The 27,485-nt window shown below is 39.9% G+C and overlaps 1 protein-coding gene and 1 pseudogene across 2 annotated transcripts in view; both read right to left on the bottom strand.

Annotated features, from left to right (window-relative positions):
- RMI1 (RecQ mediated genome instability 1) overlaps positions 1–27,485 on the bottom strand; it is a 288,866-nt gene that overhangs the window by 230,984 nt on the left and 30,397 nt on the right. The gene's annotated exons all lie outside the window — the stretch shown is intronic.
- LOC132427463 (far upstream element-binding protein 3 pseudogene) lies at positions 17,949–21,424 on the bottom strand (annotated as a pseudogene).

Genomic DNA, 27,485 nt, shown 5'->3' with positions numbered 1-27,485 from the left:
GCAGTGGTTGGGAGTCCGCCTGCCGATGCAGGGGACACGGGTTCGTGCCCCGGTCCAGAAGGATCCCACGTGCCGCGGAGCGGCTGGGCCCGTGAGCCATGGCCGCTGAGCCTGCGCGTCTGGAGCATGTGCTCCGCATCGGGAGAGGCCACAACAGTGACAGGCCCATGTACCGCAAAAAAAAAAAAAAAAAAAAAAATGCTATATTAGTACTCAGAATTAAAAGTCAATGATTCTGACTTTTGCTTCTGATTCTGATAGTCAGCACTGTCCCTTTGTTTTTTTTGAAGTATTCCTTTTCCTGTCTTCACTAACTCTTTTTTTTTTTTTTTTTGCCTGAGTCAGGTCTTAGTTGTGGCACACGGGCTCCAGAGTGTGTGGGCTCAGTAGCTGCAGCATGCAGGCTCTCTAGTTCTGCTGCACAGGCTCCAGAGTGCGTGGTCTTAGTTGCCCCACAGCACGTGGGATTCAATTCCCTGACCGGGGATTGAACCCATGTCCCCTGCATTGGAAGGCAGATTCTTAACCACTGGACCACCAGGGAAGTCCCTTCACTCTTTATAATGAAAATCAAAACAAAATAAAATATAATGAAAGCATAACCCAGAGCTGAGAATTATAAATTCAGTAAGTAAGTTTTTTTGGCAATTAAAAGTGTCTTGCTCACAGAGACAAAGGGAACACACCACAGAGGCAGATGCTGGAGTGATACTTCCATAAACCAAGGAATGTCTGGGGCTACCAGAAGCTGGAAGAGGCAAGGAAGGGTCCTCCCCTAGAGATTTTGTAAAGAGCATGGCCTAGCAAACACCTTGATTTCATACTTCTAGCCTCCAGAACTGCAAGAGAATATGCCAAAATAATAATAATAATAATATAATGTCTTGCTCAATGCAAGAACAATACTAGCTCAGTGTAGAAAAATTAGATAAAAGCTGCACAAAAAGAATAAATTTTAAAATATCCATAATCAGTGATGTGAACAAAAATGTCAAAGTAAGGCCTTGAAAATTCTCTGCTCTGTAAGCACAAGGAAAACACCAACAAAAATTATCCGAATCAACTTCTTCAGAACTCCGGAAATTAACCAAAGGCTTGCAGTAATCCAGGGAGTGTTTATTCAAGAAAAATGGCTTGATCTCAGTAAGAACAGCAAGCTCTGTGGCATTGTAATTTACCTGTCTCTATCCCCCTTTCCCCATCTCTGCAAGAAGCCTTGAAAACCAACATCCCAAGACTTCCCTGGTGGTCTGGTGGGTAAGACTCCACGATACCAATGGCCAGGGTTCAATCACTGGTCAGGGAACTAGATCCCTCATGCATGCCACAACTAAGAGTCCGCGTGCCACAGCTAAGAGTCCACATGCCGCAACTAAGAAGCCTGCATGCCACAACTAAGTCCGCATGCTGCAACTAAAGATCCCACATGCCGCAACAAAGATCCCACATGCCACAACTAAGACCCAGAGCAACCTAAATAAATAAACAATAAAAATTTTTAAATATTAAAAAAGAAAGAAAGAAAACCAACATCCCACTAGTGAAAACCAGCAGCCTGGCAGCCGCTTGCAGGAGCAGAGTGGTTGGAGCTCCTTCAAAGCCCCACTTACAGAGAATTGTCATTATTTGACCTGTCTGGTGGTTCCCTGGAAGATCCCACTCAGAAGGCTGTCTTTGTATGACCTAACTCAGAGGTCATCTAGTGCTAACAACATTTTCCCTATGGGTGTTTGTCAAAAAAAATCAGACAAAACAAAACAAGCAAAAAAATAAAACAGAAACAGACTCACAGATCCAGAGAACAAACTGTTGGTTACCACAGGGGAGAGAAGGAAGGGAAGGGGCAGAATAGGTAAGGGAGATTAAGAGGTACAAGCTAGCAGTTATAAAATAAATGAGTCACAGGGACATAACATACAGCAAAAGAAATATAGTCAATATTTTATAAAAACTTCATATGGTGTGTAATCTATGAAACTATGAAATTGCTATATTGTAAACCTGAAAACAACATAATATTGTAAGTCAAATATACTTCAATAAATAATTAAAAAAAAAGAAAAAACAGAGGTAACTTTTTAAAAGTGTAGCTGCATGAGGTGGTAGATAACAGTTATGTTAAAGCAAAAGAAGCCATATACAAAAGGCCACATGTTATATGAATCCATTTACATGAAATGTCCATAATAGGTAAATTTATAGAGATAGAAAATAGATTACTGGTTCCCAGGGGCTGTAGGGAAAAGGAAATTAGAAGTGACTGCTTAGGACAGGAATAAAGATGCAGATGTAGACAATGGACTTGAGGACATGGGGAGTGGGAAGGGTAAGCTGGGATGAAGTGAGGGAGTGACATGGACATATATACACTACCAAATGTAAAATAGATAGCTAGTGGGAAGCAGCAGCATAGCACAGGGAGATCAGCTCGGTGCTTTGTGACCACCTAGAGGGGTGGGATAGGGAGGGTGGGAGGAAGATGCAAGAGGGAGGAGATATGGGGATATATGTATATGTATAGCTGATTCACATTGTTATAAAGCAGAAACTAACATACCATTGTAAAGCAATTATACTCCAATAAAGATGTTTTTTAAAAAAAGAGTGACTGCTTAATGGTTAAAGAATTTCTTTTGGAAATGATGAAAATGTTCTTGAATTAGTGATGATATTTATGCAACTTTGTGAATATATAAAAACCACTGAATTGTTCACTTTAAGTCAGAAAATTTTATGGTATGTGATTTCTTTTTTTTTTTTTTGCGGTACGCGGGCCTCTCACTGCTGTGGCCTCTGCCATTGCGGAGCACAGGCTCCGGACGCACAGGCTCAGCGGCCATGGCTCACAGGCCCAGCCGCTCCACGGCATGTGGGATCTTCCCGGACCGGGGCAGGAACCCGTGTCCCCTGCGTCAGCAGGCGGACTCTCAACCACTGCGCCACCAGGGAAGCCCTATGGTATGTGATTTCTATTTCAATTTAAAGATAGCAATTTTTAAAATTATATGTACCCACAATTATAATTTTGTAATTTAAATAAAAGGAAATTTATAAAAATATTATCATAATCCCATAATCCAAATATAATCACTATTAATATTTTGGTCTATTTCTAATCTTTCGCTACTGCATCAATGTTATTACGCATTGGTTAAGAGCACTCACTGTCGATCCTCAGTCTGAGTTAGAATCCTGCACTTACTAATCGTGCAATCATGGGCAAGCTCATTAACCTCTCTGGTCTGTTCCTCATCTATAAAATGGAGATAATAATATTGACTTCAAATGGTTGTTGTGAGAATTAAGGGAGTTTAAAAATGTAGAGCCCTTAAACATGTGGCTGGCACATAATAAGTGTTCAATATAGGCTGGCTATTTTTATTACTGAAAATAAAGCTGTGTGAATATCCTTGAATATATATCTTTTCATTTGTCTAATTTTAAAAATTAATTCCACAAAGTGAAATTGCTGTTTCAAAATATAGGCACATGAAACAGACAAAATGTTATTTTAAGGTTGCCTAAGAGTTTTCTATTACTGGAAATGGATATACTACTGAGTGTTCACAAATTTGGAAACGTGAAAAAAAATCAAAAGAAAAAAGAAAAATAGTCCCTGAAGAAATAATCAAGGGAGAAAAAAAAGAGCTTTTAAAAGTTATAATCATAATTCTCAGAGAGATTTAAGAAAATATGGGTCCATAAAATAAGGATGCTGTGAGAAGAAAATAATTTGTGAGTAAGAACTAGCTTTTGGAAATTAAAAAATATAATTTCCTGAACTAAAATTTAATAAGGAGCTAGAAGACAGAGTTGAGGACATCTCCCAGGATGAAAAACAAAAGGCAAAAATAGAAAAAATCGGGCTTCCCTGGTGGCGCAGTGGTTGAGAGTCCACCTGCCAATGCAGGAGACACAGGTTCATGCCCCGGTCTGGGAAGATCCCACATGCCGCAGAGCGGCTGGGCCCGTGAGCCATGGTCGCTAGGCCTGCGCGTCCAGAGCCTGTGCTCCGCAACGGGAGAGGCCACAACAATGAGAGGCCCATGTACTGCAAAAAAAAAAAAAAAAAAAAACAGAAAAAATATGAGAGAGAGGTAAGACACAGAGAGAGTCAATCTGAGAAACCTCACATTTGACTGATAAGGCTCCAGCAAAAGAGAAGAGAAAAAAAGGATTATCAAAGACCCTGTACAAAACTTTATGCCAAAAAGAAGAATTTATCTTCATTTTGAAAAATCCACAGAACAAGTGACAAAGACATAGACCTAGACATATCTTTATGAAATTTCAGAACTCGAAGATGAAGAAAAGATCTCAAAATCTCCTGGAAGGGGGAAAGATATGCACTACCCTGCTTATCAGCAGCCCAAGTTTCTAGAAATCAATGGCACAAGCCCTTCAAATTTCCGAGGGAAAATGATCTTCACTTTAAAATTCTATACTCAAACTTTCAGTCAATATGAGGAGAAAATAAGGACATCATCAAGCATTCAAGGACACAGAAATTTTACTTAATCCATATATAAGAGTAACTTCTTTGCAAGTTACTTGAGGATGTACTCCAGCAAGATAAGGGAGTAATAAAGCAAAGAGAAATAAAAGAGGAATATTAAAAGGAAAATCCTAATATGATAACCCTGTAGCAATTGTAGAAATTGACCAGTCCAGATTAGAGCAAGAATATGGAGGCTTCTGGGAATGGGTGAGTGGTTTGCTCACCCATTTGCTCACCCAGCTCACAAGAGCCCATTGTTAATTTTCAGGAATGTTGCAAGTCAATTGTTTAAAACATTGTTATTAAAAATTAATTCCTAAAAGGGGGAGACCTTCAAGATGGTGGAGGAGTAAGATGTGGAGATCACTTTCCTCCCCTCAAATACATCAGAAACACATCTACATGTGGAACAACTCCTACAGAATACCTACTGAATGTGGGAAGAAGACCTCAGACTCCCCAAAAGGCAAGAAACCCCCCACACACCTGGGTAGAGCAAAAGAAAAAAGAAAAAACAGAGACAAAAGGATAGGGACAGGGCCTGCACCTCTGGGAGGGAGCTGTGAGGGAAGGAAAGTTTCCACACACTAGGAAGCCCCTTCACTGGTGGAGACGGGGAGTGGCGGAGGGGGAAAGCTTCGGAGTCACGGAGGAAAGCACAGCAATAGGGGTGTAGAGGGCAAAGCGGAGAGATTCCCGCACAGAGGATCGGTGCCGACCAGCATGCAACAACCTGAGAGGCTTGTCTGCTCACCCGCTAGGGGCGGGTCAGGGCTGGGAGCTGAGTCTCGGGCTTCGGAGGTCAGATCCCAGGGAGAGGACTGGGGTTGGCTGCGTGAACACAGCCTGAAGGGGGCTAGTGCACCACAGCTAGCTGGGAGGGAGTCCGGGGAAAAGTATGGACCTGACTAAGAGGCAAGAGACCATCGTTTCGGGGTGCGCGAGGAGAGAGGATTCAGAGCACTGCCTAACTGAGCTCCAGAGACAGGCGTGAGCCACGGCTATCAGCATAGACACACCACAGATGGGCATGAAACACTAAGGCTGCCACTGCAGCCACGAAGAAGCCTATGTGCAAGCACAGGTCACTATCCACACCTCCCCTCCCAGGAGCATGTGCAGCCTGCCACTGCCAGGGTCCCGTGATCCAGGGACAACTTCCCCAGGAGAACACACGGTGCGCCTCAGGCTGTTGCAACATCACGCTAGCCTCTGCTGTCGCAGGCTCGCCTGGCATTCCATACCCCTCCCTTCCCCTGGCCTGACTGAGCCAGAGCCCCCTAATCAACTGCTACTTTAACCCGGTCCTGTCTCAGCAAAGAACAGACACCCTCAGGTGACGTACATGCAGAGGTGGGGCCAAACCAAAGCAGAACCCCAGAAGCTAAGCGAACAAAGAAGAGAAAGGGAAATCACTCCCAGCAGCCTCAGGAGCAGCGGATTAAATCTCCACAGTCAACTTGATGTACCCTGCATCTGTGGAACAACTGAATAGATAATGAATCATCCCAAAATTGAGGTGGTGGATTTTGGTAGCAAATGTAGAGTTGGGGTTTGCTTTCTGTGTCTAATTTGTTTCTGGTTTTATGTTTATCTTAGTTTAGTATTTAGAGTTTATTATCATTGGTAGATTTGTTTACTGATTTGGTCGCTCTCTTCCTTTTTTTTTATACATAGATATATTTTTTTTTTCCTTTTTCTCTTTCTGTGAGTGTGTATGTGTATGCTTCTTTGTGTGATTTTTGTCTGTATAGCTTTGCTTTTACCATTTGTCCTAGGGTTCTGTCTGTCCGTTTTTTTGTGTTTTTCTTTTTTAGTATAGTTTTTAGTGCTTGTTATCATTGGTGAATTTGTTTTTTGGTTTGGTTGCTCTCTTCTTTCTTTTTTTTCTTCATTCCTTTTTAATTTTTTTAATTTTTAACAATTTTTTAAATTTTTTATTTTAATAACTTTATATTACTTTTTTATTTCATTTTTTCTCCCTTTTCTTCTGAGCTGCATGGCTGACAGGGTCTTGGTGCTCTGGCAGGATGTCAGGCCTGAGCCTCTGAGGTAGGAGAGCCAAATTCAAGACACTGGTCCACCAGAGACCTCCCGCCTCCATGTAATATCAAATGGCAAAAGCTCTCCCAGAGATCTCCATCTCAATGCTAAGACCCAGCTCCATTCAACGACCAGCAAGCTACAGTGCTGGACACCCTATGCCAAACAACTAGCAAGACAGGAACACAGCCCCATCCATTAGCAGAGAGGCTGCCTAAAATCATAAGGTCACAGACACCCCAAAACACACCACTGGACGCAGTCCTGCCCACCAGAAAGACAAGATCCAGCCTCGTCCACCAGAACACAGGCACCAGTCCCCTCCACCAGGAAGCCTACACAAATCACTGAACCAACCTTACCCACTGGGGGCAGACACCAAAAATAACGGGAATTATGAACCTACAGCCTGAGAAAAGGAGACCCCAAACACAGTAAGTTAAACAAAATGAGAAGACAGAGAAATATGCAGCAGATGAAGGAGCAAGGTAAAAACCCACCAGACTGGGGCTTCCCTGGTGGCACAGTGGTTGAGAGTCCGCCTGCCGATGCAGGGGACACGGGTTCGTGCCCCGGTCCGGGAAGATCCCACATGCTGTGGAGCAGCTGGGCCCATGAGCCATGGCTTCTGAGCCTGCACGTCTGAGGCCTGTGCTCCACAACGGGAGAGGTCACAACAGTGAAAGGCCCGCGTACCGCAAAAAAAAAAAAAAAAAAAAAAAACCACCAGACCAAACACATGAAGAGGAAATAGGCAGTCTACCTGAAAAAGAATTCAGAGTAATTATAGTAAATATGATCCAAACTCTTGGAAATAGAATGGAGAAAATACAAGAAATGTTTAACCAGGACCTAGAAGAATTAAAGAGCAAGCAAACAATGATGAACAACACAATAAATGAGATTAAAAATTCTCTGGAAGGGGGCTTCCCTGGTAGCAGAGTGGTTGAGAGTCCTCCTGCTGATGCAGGGGACACGGGTTCACGCCCCGGTCAGGGAGGATTCCACATGCCATGGAGCGGCTGCGCCTGTGAGCCATGGCTGCTGGGCCTGCACGTCTGGTCCTGTGCTCCGCAACGGGAGAGGCCACAGCAGTGAGAGGCCCACGTACCGCAAAAAAAAAAAAAAAAAATTCTCTAGAAGGAATCAATAGCAGAATAACTGAGGCAGAAGAACGGATAAGTGACCTGGAAGACAAAATAGTGGAAATAACTACGGCAGAACAGAATAAAGAAAAAAGAATGAAAAGAATTGAGGACAGTCTTAGACACCTCTGGGGCAACAATAAACACACCAACATTAGAATTATAGGGGTCCCAGAAGAAGAGAAAAAGAAAGGGACTGAGAAAACATTTGAAGAGATTATAGTTGAAAATTTCCCTAATATGGGAAAGGAAATAGTCAATCAAGTCCACGAAGCACAGACAGTCCCATACAGGATAAAACCAAGGAGAAACAAACCAAGACACATATTAATCAAACTATCAAAAATTAAATACAAAGAAAAAATATTAAAAGCAGCAAGGGAAAAACAACAAATTACATACAAGGGAATCCCCATAAGGTTAACAGCTGATCTTTCAGCAGAAACTCTGCAAGCCAGAAGGGAGGGGCAAGACATACTGAAAGTGATGAAAGGGAAAAACCTACAACTAAGATTACTGTACCCAGCAAGGATCTTATTCAGATTTGACGGAGAAATTAAAACCTTTACAGACAAGCAAAGGCTAAGAGAATTCAGCACCACCAAACCAGCTTTAAAACAAATGCTAAAGGAACTTCTCTAGGCAGGAAGCACAAGACAAAGAAAAGAGCTACAAAAACAAACCCAAAATAATTAAGAAAATGGTAATAAGAATATACATATTGATAATTACCTTAAATGTAAATGGATTAAATACTCTAACCAAAAGACATAGACTGGATGAATGCATACAGAAACAAGACCCATATATATGCTGTCTACAAGAGACCCACTTCAGACCTAGAGACACATACAGACTGAAAGTGAAGGGATGGATAAAGATATTCCAAGTAAATAGAGAACAGAAGAAGGCTGGAGTAGCAATTCTCATATCAGAAAAAACAGACTTTAAAATAAAGACTATTACAAGAGACTAAGAAGGATACTACATAATGATCAAGGGATCAATCCAAGAAGAAGATATAACAATTGTAAATATTTATGCATGCCACATAGGAGCACCTCAATACATAAGGCAAGTGCTAAGAGCCATAAAAGGGGAAATCGACAGTAACACAATCATAGTAGGGGATTTTAACACCCCACTTTCACCAATGGACACATCATCTAAAATGAAAATAAATGATACATTAAACAAGATGGACCTAATTGATATTTACAGGACATTCCATCCAAAAACAACAGAATACACTTTCTTCTCAAGTGCTCATGGAAAATTCTCCAGGCAGGATAGATCATATCTTGGGTCACAAATAAAGCCTTGGTAAATTTAAGAAAATTGAAATCATATCAAGTATCTTTTCCAACCACAACGCTATGAGACTAGATATCAATTACAGGAAAAGATCTGTAAAAAATACAAACACATGGAGGCTAAACAATACACTACTAAATAACGAAGAGCTCACTGAAGAAATCAAAGAGGAAATCAAAAAATACCTAGAAAAAAATGACAGTGAAAACACGACGACCAAACCTATGGGATGCAGCAAAAGCAGTTCTAAGAGGAAAGTTTATAGCAATACAATCCTACCTCAAGAAACAAGAAACATCTCAAATAAACAACCTAACCTTACACCTAAAGCAATTAGAGAAAGAAGAACAAAAATCCCCAAAGTGAGCAGAAGGAAAGAAATCATAAAGATCTGATCAGAAATAAATGAGAAAGAAATGAAGGAAACAATAGCAAAGATCAATAAAACTAAAAGCTGGTTCTTTGAGGAGATAAACAAAATTGTTAAACCATTAGCCAGCCTCATCAAGAAAAAAAGGGAGAAGACTCAAATCAATAGAATTAGAAATGACAAAGGAGAAGTAACAACTGACACTGCAGAAATACAAAGGATCATGAGAGATTTACTACAAGCAACTCTATGCCAGTAAAATGACAACCTGGAAGAAATGGACAAATTCTTAGAGAAGCACAACCTTCCAAGACTGAACCAGGAAGAAAAAGAAAATACAAACAGACCAATCACAAACACCGAAATTGAGACTGTGATTAAAAATCTTCCAACAAACAAAAGCCCAGGACCAGATGGCTTCACAGGTGAATTCTATCAAACATTTAGAGAAGAGATAACACCTATCCTTCTGAAACTCTTCCAAAATATAGCAGAGGGAGGAACACTCCCAAACTCATTCTATGAGGCCACCATCACCCTGATACCAAAAACAGACAAAGATGTCACAAAGAAAGAAAACTACAGGCCAACATCACTGATGCACATGGATGCAAAAATCCTCAACAAAATACTAGCAAACAGAATCCAACAGCACATTAAAAGGATCATACACCATGATCAATTGGGGTTTATCCCAGGAATGCAAGGATTCTTCAATATACGCAAATCAATCAATGTGATACATCATATTAACAAATTTAAGGAGAAAAACCATATGATCATCTCAATAGATGCAGGAAAAGCTTTCGACAAAATTCAACACCAATTTATGATAAAAACCCTCCAGATAGTAGGCATAGAGTGAACTTACTTCAACATAATAAAGGCCATATATGACAAACCCACAGCCAACATCGTTCTCAGTGGTGGAAAACTGAAACTATTTCCTCTAAGATCAGGGACAAGACAAGGTTGGCCACTCTCACCACTATTATTCAACATAGTTTTGGAAGTTTTAGCCACAGCAATCAGAGAAGAAAAAGAAACAAAAGGAATCCAAATCGGAAAAGAAGAGGTAAAACTCTCACTGTTTGCAGATGACATGACACTGTACATAAAGAATCCTAAAGATGCTACCAGAAAACTACTAGAGCTAATCAATGAATTTGGTAAAGTAGCAGGATACAAAATTAACGCACAGAAATCACTTGCATTCTTATACACTAATGATGAAAAATCTGAAAGAGAAATTAAAGAAACACTCCCATTTACCATTGCAACATAAAGAATAAACTACGTAGAAATAAACCTACCTAAGGAGACAAAAGACCTGTATGCAGAAAACTATAAGACACTAATGAAAGAAATTAAAGATGATAAAAACAGATGGAGAGATATACCATCTTCTTGGATTGGAAGAATCAACATTGTGAAAATGACTCTACTACCCAAAGCAATCTACAGATTCAATGCAATACTTATCAAACTGCCAATGGCATTTTTCACAGAACTGGAACAATAAATTTCACAATTTGTATGGAAACACAGAAGACCCCGAATAGCCAAAGCAATCGTGAGAAAGAAAAATGCAGCTTGAAGAATCAGGCTCCCGGACTTCAGAATACACTACAAAGCTACAGTAATCAAGACAGTATGGTACTGGCACAAAAACAGAAATATAGATCAATGGAACAGGATAGAAAGCCCAGAGATAAATCCACGCACATATGGTCACCTTATTTTTTATAAAGGAGGCAAGAATATACAATGGAGAAAAAAGAGCCTCTTCAATAAGTGGTGCTGGGAAAACTGGACAGGTACATGTAAAAGTATGAAATTAGAACACTCCCTAACACCATATACAAAAATAAACTCAAAATGCATTAAAGACCTAAATGTAAGGGTTTTATGGGTTGCAACTTTAAACTTCAATCTGTTAACATTCATATTCTACCCTCTAAGAAGATTGTAACTAAGCAGGACCCTATGGGGCCTTCCCAGGGGCAAGCCATTGCCCCATATCCTCTGCTTTAGCTCCTCTCTGAAGTACCTAGATAACAGTAACTGGTGCACATTTTCTGAGTTGTTTTACGATGTGAAAACCCCCCACCACATGGAAGTTGTTAACCACTTGATGACCATTAGCACATAGCCCCCAGGCCTCCTGGAGTCTGAGGATCGATAATGTTAACCCCTGTGACACCATCCTGTTACCTCACCATCAACCAATCAGAGAATTGGGCAGTAGCTGATCACATACCCTTCAACGCCACTCCCTCACCTGGCCTTCAAAAATACTTTGCTGGGGGCTTCCCTGGTGGCGCAGTGGTTGAGAGTCCGCCTGCCAATGCAGGGGACATGGGTTCATGCCCCGGTCTGGGAAGATCCCACATGCCAAGGAGCGGCTGGGCCCGTGAGCCATGGCCGCTGAGCCTGTGCGTCCGGAGCCTGTGCTCCGCAATGGGAGAGGCCACAGCAGTGAGAGGCCTGCGTACAGCAAAAAAAAAAAAAAAGAAAGAAATATATGGTAAACTCTAAATAGACAGAAGTGCATGTTTGCACACCACCCACCACACACACACTCAACCCAAGCTCAGGATGGCTAAGATGAAAAAGACAGAAAATACCTTTGCTGAACCCTTTCAGGGAGTACAGGGTTTTTTGGGCATGAGCCACCCATCTCCTTCCATGGCCCTGCAATAAAGCTTTCCCTGCTCCAAACTCCAACGTTTCAGTTAGTTTGGCCTCACTGTGCGTCAGGCACAAGAACTTATGTTCACTAGCAAGATGAGCTAGCCAAACATACATACGGAAAAATTGTAAAAGACATGCAAGTGGCCTGCAATCCTAATTTAGATTTATTACTTCTATGGGAGAATACACCAAAATTTGGTGCTAGTGATTATCGGTGCTAGTGGTAATAGTGATTATTAACTGTGCAAGATGTTTGCATACTTTGTCTCATTTGAGCCTCGCAAGACTGTAGGCTATAAATCATCACTCTCACTCTACCAATGGGAAAACTGGGGCTCAAAGAAATTAGACAATTGCCAAGGACACATTCCCTAACACCACCACTTGGAAGCCCAAAGCCCTCCCAGGGACACTGGATCAGACTTGTCCTCTTCCAGGTGAACATTTGCTCTGAGAACTAAAATACTGCCTGCCATATCAGTAAACAAAGGATGTTGCAGCCATCAAGCCATCACATTACAGCCCCCCAGACGGTGAGCCCTGAGGGAACTCAGGATGGAGACAAACAGGCTGCCCACTGCCAACCCCATCTAGCAGTCAGCTGCTGCAGCCACCCCCAACTGTGCAGTCTGAGGAAACTCAGGATGAGAAAACACAGGATACTGGCTCCAGATAGCTGAGGTGCATGATAGCTGAGGAATGATTTCAGTGAGCCCACATGTTTGCATCTTCCCATACATAGAAAAGTAATAAATTCCTTGAGATATCTGGTTTTCTTTTATTAACAGTAATCTTTTGATATTCCAAATACCTGATCTTTTGTTGCAAAAACTCCTGTATACTCTGGCTCCCCACCCTTGCCTCTTTGGAGCAGTCTCTCAGAGTTATTTGAGACACTGACTCCCAGGCTTGAAGTCCTAAGACTGTCCACTGAATAAAGCGTAACTCTCAACTTTAAGTTATGCTTTTTCTTTCAGTCGACAGCTCCATTATTATTTATGGGTTATCAGTCAGTGAACAACCGTAAAAGGAGTTGAAAATTGTATGTCCGATCACTATAATTCACATTAAGAAGTAAAGGCATTTTAATAAATTAATTTCTTAAATCTCTAGAATGTTGGAGGGGAGGGAAAGATTTCATTTTGTTTTGTTTGGGACATATATATGATGATTTGGGAGGGAGAAGCTGGTCAGGCGGTACCTTCCTGTTGCCCCTTAGCTACACTTCCACTCCATCACAGAAAGGCAGGAGTCAGGAACTTGTTCTCCCTTCTGAACATTTGTGAGTTCCAAGGACAAAGCCAAAACAGAAACACTTGAGACACTTCTCTTCCATTCTCCTTCCACCTTCTACTCCTTCTTCCCCTACCTCCACTCAGAGTTAAAAGTTAAAAATTTTTAAACTCTTGAGTAAATAGCTTGATAACATTTAGTGATGTTCATAATGTAAAATTACCAGGGACAATCTGTCAATCTATATTTCCCAGAAATGTAACCTAACAAAAACATCTTAGCTCTCTCGTTCTTTTCCATAAAAAGAACATGGAGAAAAAAACAGATTAAATAAACTTGGGCTTATGCAGCTCTGTTTCATTTCATTAGCATTGAGGTCCCATAAAATTGACCAAAAAAAACCAGGCAAACATGGAAAAGTAATAATGTCAAATACATATTTAAAGTTGATTTATATTGAATCTTTTAAACACACTCTGAGTCTGCTGCCCTGAATCTCAAAGCCACAATGAATACCAACAGCATGAATTCACAAATAAGACACCAAATGTATTGAATTTACTCATGGGATAATCACCTGTCTTTCACTTCTAATTGTTAGAGACTGTTCTAAAACGTTGGTGCCCTATTGTTCATTCCAATGTTTAAGAAATATTTAAGACTATAATTAAGGAAGACAATTCACAAAAGAAGAAATACAAGATCAGATTGGCAATAATTTTTTAATGATAATAGCTTATAAGTATTTGTGATATGGAGAAACCACAAACTCTTAAACACTCCAGGTAGAAATATGAACTGGAAAAACTAAAAAAAAAAAAAAAGGGTAAAATAGCTATCACTGAGTACTTACCATGTGTTAGGCACTGTGCTAACTACTTTAAAACAATATATTTTCACATTATCTCTGTTTTATGGATGAAGAAAATGATGCTCAAAAAGGGTTAAGTAACATATCCAAGAACACAAAGATAGTGGAAAACAGCAACAACAGAGCTAGAACGCAATTTGGCAATGAATATTAAACAACTTTAAAATTTGTATATTTTTAGAGCCAGCAGTTCTTGGAGTTTATCATAAAGAAATAATTAGAGAAATATATAATTATATTTATACAACAATGTCCACCTTAAAATTATTTATAAAAAGGAGAAGTGGCAACAACCTAAAACTCCAACAATAGCCAAATGGCTAGTTTCAGTGTATTATGCATTGAAGCAATGGAATACTATATGGCTATTTTAAATGATGGTATAACTCTATACTTATTGAAATAGAAATCTAGTCCATGTTTAGTGGAAAAAGCAAAATACAGAGTAGTGTATACAGTACAACTTTATTAAAAATAGTGTAGGGGGGCTTCCCTGGTGGTGCAGTGGTTAAGAGTCCGCCTGCTGATGCAGGGGACACGGGTTCGTGCCCTGGTCCGGGAAGATCCCACATGCCACGGAGCGGCTGGGCCGGTGAGCCATGGGCGCTGAGCCTGCGTGTCCAGTGTCTGTGCTCCGCAACAGGAGAGGCCACAGTGGTGAGAGGCCGCGTGCCGCAAAAAAAAAAAAAAAAAAAAAAAATTGTGTAGGTATGGATGGTGACTAGACTTATTGTAGTCACCACTTTGCAGTGTATAAAATAACAAATCATTGTTATATATCTGAAACTAATATGTTATATATCAATTATATCTCAATTTTTTAAAAAGTCTATTAAACCATAAAAAATTAGCATAGGTATGAAAGAAACAAGAAGAATATACTCCAGTATGTTAACTCATTATGTCTTGTGGTGGCATTTTGAGTGATTTATTTTGTTTACTCACATATTTTAAAATAATTCTACAACAAAAATGAACTACCTATGTAGACATTTGTTTAAAATGTCACAAGAGAACTTTAATACACTGCTCATGGGAATGTAAAACAATACTACCACTTTGGAAAACTGTTCAAGAGCTTCTTATAAAATTAAGCATACACCTGCAATATGACCCTGGCATTCTACTCCTAGGTGTGTACCTAAGAGAAATGAAAGTGTATATTTACACAAAGACTTGTGACAAATGTTCAAAATAGCTTTATTAACAATAGCCCCAAACTGAAGACAATTCAAATATTCATCAACAGGTGAATGAATAAACAAAATGTAGTACATCCATACAATGGAATACTACCCGGCACCAAAATGAATGAAATACTGATATGCCTGTATACACAACACAGATAAACCTCACATTCATTATACTGAGTAAAAGAAGCCAGACACAAAAGAGCACACAATGTATCATGTTATTTACGTAAAATACACAAGACTGCAAACTAATTTATAGTGACAAAAAAAAAGATCAGTGACTGCCTGAGGCCAGGAGCAGGAGGAATAGACTACAAAGAGACATGAGAAAATCTGGGGTGGAGGGTGATGATGAAAATGTTCTGTATCTTGATTATGTTGTTTTAAAGGTATATATAGAATCCATTAAACTGTACCCTTTAAAAGAATGCAGCTTTTTTTTTTTTTTTTGCGGTACGCGGGCCTCTCACTGTTGTGTCCTCTCCCACTGCGGAGCACAGGCTCCGGACGCGCAGGCCCAGCGGCCATGGCTCACGGGCCCAGCCGCTCCATGGCATGTGGGATTTTCCGGGACCGGGGCACGAACCCGTGTCCCCTGCATCGGCAGGCAGACTCTCAACCACTGTGCCACCAGGGAAGCCCCCAAGAATGCAGCTTATTGTACATACATAATACTTCAATAAAGTTAAGTTTTTAAAAAGTTTACAGGAGCTTAATTCTTCAAAATATATATATAATTTTTTCCTAAACTCTGTATACAGGAATTTCAGGTCACCAGATTGGTTTTAAACTTAATAGTAATAACAACAACAATTGCAGGTAACATTTATAATATTCCAGAAACTATCCTATCAATATTCTAATTCTGTTTTCACAAAAAGACAGAAATCCACCCTAAAATTCACATGTAATCTCAAGGGACCCCACATAGCCAAAACAACCTTGAAAAAGAATAGCAAAGTCAGAGATTTCACACTTCCTGATTTCAAAACTTATTACAAAGTCAGTAATCAAAATAGTGTGGTACTTGCATAAAAATACACACGAAGAACAATGGAATAAAATAGAGAGTCCAGAAAAAAAAAAGCCTTGCATTTATGGCCAAATGAGTTTTGACAGGAGTGCCAACACCATTCAACACCATTGAAACAAATGGTGCTGGGAAAATTGAATATTCACATGCAAAAGAATGAAGTTGAACCTTTATACACCACACACAGCACATGTAAAAATTAACTCAAAATAGATCAAAGAACTAAATATGAATCTCTTAGAAGAAAACACAGGTGAAAACCTTCATGACATTGATTTGGAGGTCAAGAATGATATCTTGGATATGATACCAAAAGCACATGCAACAAAAGAAAAAATAAATTAGACTACATCAAAATATAAAACTTCTGTACATCAAGGAACACAGTAAACGAAGTGAAAAAGCAGCCCACATAATGAAAGAATTTGTAAATCATGTATTTGATAATAGACTAATAGAATATATAAAGAATTCCAACAACAACAAAACCCAATTTCAAAATGGGCAAAGGACTTCAACAGACGTTTCTCCAAAGAAGATATGCAAATAGCCAATATGCACATGAAAAGATGTTCCACATCACTAATCACCTTAAGTTAAAAGAAATAACCAACTGTTCCCATTTATTATTTTTATTTATTTATTTATTTATTTATTTTTGGCTGTGTTGGGTCTTCGTTTCTGTGCGAGGGCTTTCTCTAGTTGCAGCAAGCGGGGCCCACTCTTCATCACGGTGTGCGGGCCTCTCACTATCGCGGCCTCTCTTGTTGCGGAGCACAGGCTCCAGACGCGCAGGCTCAGTAGTGTGGCTCACGGGCCTAGTCGCTCCGTGGCATGTGGGATCTTCCCAGACCAGGGCTTGAACCCGTGTTCCCTGCATTGGCAAGCAGATTCTCAACCACTGCGTCACCAGGGAAGCCCTCCCATTTATTATTAGTTAGGTTCAAAACCTAATAGCAATACTTTGTGTGGTGTTCAACAGATTACACTGTGTCTCTTGAAAATGTAAGTTCACTGGAATGCCTGGAGCACCTCAGCAAACAGTTTGGGAACTATGGATATAGATAATCACTAAGAATAGAGAAGAAATATATAGTGAGGTTAAATACAACAACTCAAACTAAATTACATTCAAGGTTTTAGACTTGTCTAAAAACTGTCAGGTTTTTTAAAAGGTGTAGTCACCATTTTAATAGTTCTATCATAATATGGGAAATCTTATCACTATAATATTAAACTGTGTTGCTCAGTCTTTGCCTTTGCCCTCCAAGTCATAAACTGAAGTATTCTATTTTCTTCTTCAAAATGTGCTTGATGCAGATTTCTATTCTACAAGACATAGTTTCAGAAAGAAGCCATTGATTGAGCTAGTATTAAATGCACTCAGATTTAAATTTAAATTTAGTTTACAATTTAGATTCAAAAGTCCCTGGGCTATAGTTTCAGCTGTGACCAGAAATGATATCTGTTACTTCTAGGCAAAGTCAGTTAAGAAACGGGCATGCCTTCACCACCTTTTCTTAGCCTGCTGGCTGGATGCAGAGAACTCTGAACTCTTAAAGGATAGCAGAGCCACAATATGGAAGTAGCCTGGGTCTCTAAATGAGCTCTAGAATAGACATCTGCTGATGAGGAACACGCACATTATACTGCTATATTGGCAAGAAATGTAATTCTATTTTGTTAAGCCACTGAAACTTTGGAGTTGGTCTCTTTTTTTGTTTTTTTTACGTTGCGCACAAGATGTCTTGTGGAAATTTTATTATGTAGAGTGTAAAATGAATTTTCAGTCCAATAAAAACAACAGTTTTTTTAAAAAAACAACATGCATAACCTTTTCCAATTGCCTTTTTTAATAGTTAGATATTTCAAGCATTATAAGGAAAATAAGGAGAAAACCCCCAGACACTTCAGTAACTTCAGTATATCTCAAACGGAATGTCCCCCAGGTCAACTGAAAAATGCAAGAAAAAATAGCTTCAATTCCATTTTTCTTTTAAAAATACATGTTATCTGTACAAGATACACTACAGTAAACACTGGAAATCATATTATCCCTTTTATTAAATCAAAATTATTTAATTCATATTGTGGTTAATGCTAGATTTATTTATTCATCTAGTTAATTTGACAAATATTAAGAAAATATTTAAAAGAAAAAAGCAAAACACACCTTGGAATTAAAAAAGTTACATTTTTATGCGATTTAATGTTCCACAGTGTTTGTTAAAAGTTATATTGAATTTATTTTTAATATTAAAAATAACAGTATTTATATTTCTGAGAGAATAGAGAAAGGTTTTTTTGTTTTGTTTTTAAAACAAGCTTGGAGGTCTTAGATACACAATTGCAATCGGTAGGTAATGGAGACATGATAAAACGTCTGCTAAACACACAAACACATTTTTATATTATTACCCCTTTAGAATTCTAGAAATTATACAAACCCTATAAAATGCCCCCTCTCGAATCCTGTTGGACAGCAATACAATTATTTGTCTCAATTCAGAATTCACATAATTAATTATAATACATAATAGTTCAGTTTTTTAAAAAATGCAATAAAACCAGACAGCCAAGACACAAGAAATTAGAAGTAAAGCATTTAATGAATTTACACATTTAAGAATATTTAAATACTGTTTAAAAATTTTTTAAAAGAATTTGTTACAAGCCACCTAAGACTTCCAAGCCACTTTCTGTTGCAACAGAAAAAACTGTAAATAAAAAGACATGCAAACAAAACAAAACAAAAACACACCATGTTGAAATGTCACTGCTCTGCGGCACATTCTGGTGCCCGAATTTGCAGGTATTGCTCCAAAAAGAATCCCAGAGCTTACACATTTGAAGTAACAAACAAAAATAACAAAACAAAAATTATCAGCAATTTTTAGTAACTGATTTTCCCGATTTTTAGAAAAATTCTGTTAATCTAGTGTTTCACAGAACAAAACAAAGGCTCTTCATCAGAAGGTTTGCACATCTAAAAACCTCTGTTACAAATAGGTTTTGCTCACAATGGTTTGGGGGGGGGCGGGGAAAGGGAGCTGCAGGCCACTGTCCTACTGCTCCTGGCTGTGGGCCTGAGCTTGCCCTAATGTTTGCCCCTAGAATGCGACCTGCTGTCTGTAATACTCCGCCCCGGCCATTGTGTAGTCCGGCGGGCAGCTGGCCTGAGGAGCGGCGCTGGCAGCGTGACTCTGTTTTTTGTAATAGTCTTCCCAGGCCTTGCTGTAGTCGGGCTGGCTGCTCTGCGGCTGGCTCTGCTGGCTTGGAACCTGCTGTGTGGGCTGCTGCCACGCCTGGTAGCTGCTGCCCCAGCCCTGGGTCAGGAAGGCCGGAGGACCACTCACAGGCGTGCTGTGAGGGCTTCCGTTCACTTTAGCGGCCATGTTTGGGAAGCACCCTGAGCTCCTTGGAGGAAAGGTGTTCTGATGCGGCGCGGCAGGTGGCTGGCTGAAGGGGCCCTGTGCATAATCTCTGGGCGCTCCGAGACTGGCACCGCCAACTTTCTCATCTATGAGATGTCTGGCCAGCTCAATCTGTTGAGGAACTCCCCTGATGGTGAATATTCGCAGGTTGGGGTCCGTGTTGGGAGGGTGGTTCCGCTGAAGCTCCACGTGTGCTCCTGACTGCTGGTTTATGCTTTTGATGTCCTCACCCCCTTTGCCTATGACGAGGCCGCACTTATCTGCCGGCACTGTGTAGGTTATCTCCTGGATGCCAGCAGGGGTTCCCACGCTCCAGTCACCACGACCATGGCCTCTTCCTCTGGCTACCGCCAGGCCTCCGAAGCCATCTCTTTCCTGAGCTGTAAGAATAAGCTCGTTGATGACATGTGCTGCATGCTGGCATCGCTCTGGGGGTCCCATGACCTGTGCAGCTCTCTCTGGACTAATACCATCATCTGGTTTGAACTGAATTCTCACACCGGCATCATTCTGGATCTTTTTGATCATTTCCCCATTTCTTCCTATTACAATCCCAACTGCAAACCTAGGGACAGACACCTCTATACTGCCTCCTCCCATTCGGGAGCTGAAATCACCACGTACACCTCGAAAATCACCTTGGTCTTTTTCTCGGATGATCTCTAATACCATTTCTCTTGCTTGCTGTACTTTAAATGGGTCTCTGGTGATGCGAAGAGGCTTGTCTGCTCCCGTGGGCAATGGGCAGTCCTGGATCATGACCATCTTCACACCTGTCCGCTCCTGCAACTGCTTTATTGTCTCCCCTCCCTTGCCGATGACCAGCCCCACTTTAGATGCAGGGATGAGAATCTCCTGGATCGTGCTGTTGCCATCTATGTCATTATGAAAGCCAGGTCCATTCCAACAGTGGTCCACAATCTGTCCCAGGAGCCGTTTGGCTTGTTCAATACTTTCTGGGGTTCCGGTAAGTACACAGGGCCTCTCTGGAATCCCAGAACTCTCTGAGGCAATCTGAATTTTGCAACCAGATTCTGCTTGAATCCGTGAAATCTGCTCACCTCCCCAATCGATAATAAATCCAACCATTTTATCAGGCACTTTAAATTCTTCTGTTATTACTGCCCTTTGATGTAACAAGGCCCCTAAATGGTTACCTACTCCATCATCCAAGGGCTGTTTTTGTACTCCATAGCCATACACTGAGGGGTCCACTAGAGGTGTGGAATTATTCAAGTGAGGAATTGAATCAATTTTAGCAGCAATCTGCCGGACCCGGTGCAGAGCGTCCACGAAGCCCTCAGCCTTCATCCCCACCGGAGCGCTCTGCCCCTGCACCAGCTCTGTCATTACCACCCCCGCCGCTGCTGCCGCTCGGCTCCCCCGTCAGGCCTCCCGCTCCACTTGGGGACCTGTAGCCAGAAAGTGGAGTTGGTCTCTTACACCAATTAATACACTCCAAACTAAGGCCCATTTCTAATATAATTGAGACTGCTTTTCAAGTATTACTATTAAGTATGACACATGTAAAACTTCCTTTGATACATCCTTTTCATCACCTTGAGTAAATTCCTCATATTCCTAGGTTGCTAAGAGATTTTGTAAGCAAGTGTATATGTTTATTGAATGTCATTTTGTCAAGAACTGTGAAGGGAACAGAAGCAAGAAGAACTACAGTCCTGCAACCTGTGGAACAAAAACCACATTCACAGAAAGATAGACAAAATAAAAAGGCAGAGGACTATGTAACAGATGAAGGAACAAGATAAAACCCCAGAAAAACAACTAAATGAAGTGGAGATAGGCAACCTTCCAGAAAAAGAATTCAGAATAATGATAGTGAAGACAATACAGGACCTCGGAAAAAGAATGGAGGCAAAGATCAAGAAGATGCAAGAAATGTTTAACAAAGACCTAGAAGAAATAAAGAACAAACAGAGAGGAACAATACAATAATTGAAATGAAAAATACACTAGAAGGAATCAATAGCAGAATAACTGAGGCAGAAGAACAGATAAGTGACCTGGAAGAACAGAATAAAGAAAAAAAATGAAAACAAATGAAGACAACCAAGATTACGCTTCCCAGGAAGGATTTCATTCAGATTCCACGGAGAAATCAAAACCTTTACAGATAAGCAACAGCTAAGAATTCAGCACCACAAAACTAGCTCTACAACAAAGTCTAAAGGAACTTCTCTAAATGGGAAACACAAGACAAGAAAAGGACCTACAGGGCTTCCCTGGTGGTGCAGTGGTTAAGAATCTGCCTGCCAATGCAGGGGACATGGGTTCAAGCTCTACTCCGGGAAGATCCCACATGCTGCAGAGCAACTAAGCCCATGTCCCACAACTACTGAGCCTGTGCTCTAGAGCCTGTGAGCCACAACTACTGAGCCCACGTGCCACAACTACTGAAGCCCGTGCACCTAGAGCCCATGCTCCACAGCGATGAGAAGCCCATGCACTGCAATGAAGAGTAGCCCCCATTCCCCGCAACTAAAGAAAAAAAAACCCGCATGCAACAACGAAGACCCAACGCAGCCAAAAAAAATAAATTAATTAAAAAAAAAATATATATATATATATAAAGAAAAGGACCTATAAAAACAAGCCCAAAACAATTAAGAAAATGGTAATAGGAACAATTCATTTACCTTAAATGTGAATGGATTAAATGCTCCAACCAAAAGACACAGGCTCACTAAATGGATACAAAAACAAGACCCATATATATGCTGTCTACAAGAGACCCACTTCAGACCTACGGACACATACAGACTGAAAGTGAGGGGATGGAAAAAGATATTCCATGCAAATGGAAATCAAAAGAAAGCTGGAGTAGCAATACTCATATCAGATAAAATAGGCTTTAAAATAAAGAATGTTACAAGAGACAAGGAAGGACACTACATAATGATCAAGTGATCAAACCAAGAAGAAGATATATCAATTATAAATATTTATGCACCCAACACAGGAGAACCTCAATACATAAAGCAAATGCTAACAGATATTAAGGAGGAAATCGAGGGTTTCTCTGGTGGTGCAGTGGTTGAGAGTCCGCCTGCTGATGCAGGGGACACGGGTTCGTGCCTCGGTCCAGGAAGATCCCACATGCCGTGAAGCGGCTGGGCCCGTAAGCCATGGCCGCGGAGCCTGTGCATCCAGAGGCTGTGCTCCGCAATGGGAGAGGCCACAACAGTGAGAGGCCCGTGTACCGCAAAAAAAAAAAAAAGAGGAAATTGACAGTAACACAATAATAGTGGGGTACTTTAGCACCTCACTTACACCAATAGATCATCCAGACAGAAAATTAATAAGGAAACACAAGCTTTAAATGACATAGAAGACCAGATAGATTTAATTGATATTTATAGGACATTCCATCTGAAACAGCAAATTACACTTTCTTCTCAAGTGCACATGGAACATTCTCCAGGATACATCACATCTTGGGTCACAAATCAAGCCTTGGTAAATTTAAGAAAATTGAAATCATTTCAAGCATCTTTTCTGACCACAGCACTATGAGATTAGAAATAAACTACAGAGAATAAAACGTAAATAATGCAAACACATGGAGGATAAACAATACGCTCCTAAATAACCAAGAGATCACTGAAGAAATCAAAGAGGAAATCATAAAATACCTAGAGACAAATGACAACGAAAATATGATGATCCAAAACCTATAGGATGCAGCAAAAGCAGTTCTAAGAGGGAAGTTTAAAGCAATACAATCCTATCTCAAGAAACAAGAAAAATCTCAAATAATCTAACCTTACACCTAAAGGAACTAGAGAAAGAAGAACAAACAAAACCCAAAGTTAGTAGAAGGAAAGAAATAAAGATAAGAGCAGAAATAAATGAAATAGAAAAAGAAGAAAACAATAGGAAAGATCAATAAAACTAAAAGCTGTTTCTTTGAAAAGATAAACAAAATTGATAACTTTTACCCAGACTCATCAAGAGAAAGAGGGAGACAAGTCAAATCAATAAAATTAGAAATGAAAAAGGAGAAGTTACAATGGACACCGCAGAAATACAAAGCATCATAAGAGACTACCACAAGCAACTCTATGCCAATAAAATGGACAACCTGGAAGAAATGGACAAATTCTTAGAAAGGTATACCCTTCCAAGACTGAACCAGGAAGAAATAGAAAATATGAACGGACCAATCACAAGTAATGAAATTGAAGCTGTGATTAAAAATCTTCCAACAGACAAAAGTCCAGAACCAGATGGCTTCACAGATGAATTCTACCAAACATTTAGAGAAGACCTAAAACCCATCCTGCTCAAACTTTTCCAAAAAATTCCAGAGGCAGGAACACTCCCAAACTCATTCTACGAGGCCAACATCACCCTGATACCAAAACCAGACAAAGATACTACAAAAAAAGAAAATTACAGACCAATACCACTGATGAATATAGATGTAAAAATCCTCAACAAAATACTAGCAAACAGAATCCACCAACACATTAAAAGGATCATACACCATGATCAAGTGGGATTTATCCCAGGGATGCAAGGATTCTTCAATATACGCAAATCAATCAATGTGATACACCATATTAACAAATTGAAGAATAAAAACCATATGATCATGAGCATCTGCATAGATGTAGAAAAAGCTTATGACAAAATTCAACACCCACTTATGATAAAAACTCTCCAGAAAGTGGGCATAGAGGGAAGCTACCTCAACATAATAAAGACCATATACAACAAACCTACAGCAAACATCATTCTCAACAGTGAAAAACTGAAACCATTGCCTCTGAGATCAGGAACCAGACAAGGATGTCCACCCTTGCCACTATTATTCAATATAGTTTTGAAGTCCTAACCATGGCAATCAGAGAAAAAAAGAAATAAAAGGAATACAAATTGGAAAAGAAGAAGTAAAACTGTCACTGTTTACAGATGACATGACACTATACATAGATAACCCTAAAGATGCCACCAGAAAACTACTAGAGCTAATCAATGAATTTGGTAAAGTTGCAGGATACAAAATTAATGCACAGAAATCGCTTGCATTCCTATACACTAACAACGAAAGATCAGAAAGAGAAATTAAGGAAACAATCCCATTCACCATTGCAACAAAAAGAATAAAATACTTGGGAATAAACCTACCTAAGGAGGTAAAAGACCTGTACTCAGAAAACTATGACACTGATGAAAGAAATCAAAGATAACACAAACAGATGCAAAGATATACTGTATTCTTGGATTGGAAGAATCAGTATTGTGAAAATGACTATACTGCCCAAAGCCATCTACAGATTCAATGCAATCTCTATCAAATTACCAATGGCATTTTTTACAGAACTAGAACAAAAAATCTTAAAATTTGTATGGAGACACAAAGACCTCAAATAGCCAAAACAACCTTGAGGGACAAAAACAGAGCTGGAGGAATCAGACTCCCTGACTTCAGACTATGCTACAAAGCTACAGTAATCAAGACAGTATGGTACTGGCACAAAAACAGAAGTATAGATCAATGGTACAGGATAGAAAGCCCAGAGATAAATCCACACACCTACAGTCAACTAATCTATGACAAAGGAGGCAAGGATATACAATGGAGAATAGACAGTCTCTTAAATAAGTGGTGCTGGGAAAACTGGACAGGTACATGTAAAAGAATGAAATTAGAACACTCCCTAACACCATACACAAAAATAAACAAAAATGGATTAAAGACCTAAATATAAGACCAGACACTATAAAACTTTTAGAGGAAAACATAGGAAGAACACTCTTTGACATAAATCACAGCAAGATCTTTTCTGATCCACCTCCTAGAGAAACGGAAATAAAAACAAAAACAAATGGAACCTAATGAAACTTAAAAGTTTTTACACAGCAAAGGAAACTATAAACAAGACAAAAAGACAACTCTCAGAATGGGAAAAAATATTTGCAAGCGAATCAACGGACAAAAGATTAATCTCCAAAATATATAAACAGCTCATGCAGCTCAATATTAGAAAAACAAACAACCCAATCCAAAAATGGGCAGAAGACCTAAATAGACATTTCTCCAAAGAAGACATACAGATGGCCAAGAGACACATGAAAAGCTGCTCAACACCTCTAATTATTAAAGAAATGCAAATCAAAACTACAATGAGGTATCACCTCACACCAGTCAGAATGGCCATCATCAAAAAATCTACAAACAATAAATTCTGGAGAGGGTGTGGAGAAAAGGGAATCCTCTTGCACTGTAGGTGGGAATATAAATTGATACAGCCACTATGGACAACAGTATGGAGGTTCATTAAAAAACTAAAAATAGAATTACCATATGACCCAGCAAGCCCACTACTGGGCACATACCCAGAGAAAACCATAATTCAAAAAGACACATACACCCCAATGTTCATTGCAGCACTATTTACAATAGGCAGGTCATGGAAGCAACCTAAATGCCCATCGACAGACAAATGGATAAAGAAGATGTGGTATATATATGCAATGGAATATTACTCTGCCACAAAAAGGAATGAAATTGGGTCATTTGTAGAGACGTGGATGGACCTAGAGACTGTCATACAGAATGAAGTAAGTCAGAAAGAGAAAAACAAATATATTAACGCATATATGTGGAATCTAGAAAAATGGTACAGATGAACTGGTTTGCAAGGCAGAAATAGAGACACAGATTTAGAGAACAAATGTATGGACACCAAGGGGGGAAAGTGAGGGGTGGGGGTGGGGGTGGGATGAATTGGGAGATTGGGATTTACAAATATACACTAATATGTATAAAACTGATAATAATAAACTGCTGTATTAAAATAAAAATATTTTTTAAAAAAAGAACTGTGAAGGATCTGAGATTTTATGCTACTTGCAATGGAATACTGCTCAGCAATAAAAAGGAATGAATTACTGATACACACAACAACAAAATCTCAAAATCATTACACTGAGTAAAAGAAGCCACACACTAAAGAGTGCATCAGTATTTCTTTCCTTTTTGTTGACAAATAGTATTCCATTTTATAGATATACTGTATGTTGTCTATCCATTCATCAGTTAATGGAGATTTGGGTGGCTACCACTATTGGCTATTACGAATAACACTGCCATAACATTCATGTACTTTGATGTATAAATAAAACATACTGTCTGATTCCATTTATATCATGTTCAAGAACAGGCAAAACTGGGACTTTCCTGGTGGTCCAGTGGTTAAGAATCCCCCTATCAGTGCAGGGGATGAAGGTTCAATACCTGGTCAGGGAACTAAGATCTCACATGCCTCAGGGCAACTAAGCCCACGCACCACAACTACTGAGCCTGAGCCACAACTAGAGAGAAGCCCACACTACAGTTAGAGAAGCCTATGTGCCACAAGGAAGAGCCCACATGCTGCAACGATACATCCTGCATGCCACAACAAAGATCCCGTGTGCCGCAACTAAGACCCAATACAGCCAAATAAATAAATAAATATAATTTTTTAAAAAAAAGAACAGGGCTTCCCTGGTGGCGCAGTGGTTGAGAGTCCACCTGCCGATGCAGGGGGACATGGGTTCATGCCCTGGTCCGGGAAGATCCCACATGCCGCGGAGCGGCTAGGCCCATGAGCCATGGCCGCTGAGCCTGTGCATCCGGAGCCTGTGC

Source organism: Delphinus delphis, chromosome 6, assembly GCF_949987515.2.
Source record: "Delphinus delphis chromosome 6, mDelDel1.2, whole genome shotgun sequence".
NCBI classification, from domain to species: domain Eukaryota; kingdom Metazoa; phylum Chordata; class Mammalia; order Artiodactyla; family Delphinidae; genus Delphinus; species Delphinus delphis.
The sequence above is the reverse complement of the archived record's forward strand: the minus strand, read 5'-3'. Positions and strand labels throughout refer to the sequence as shown.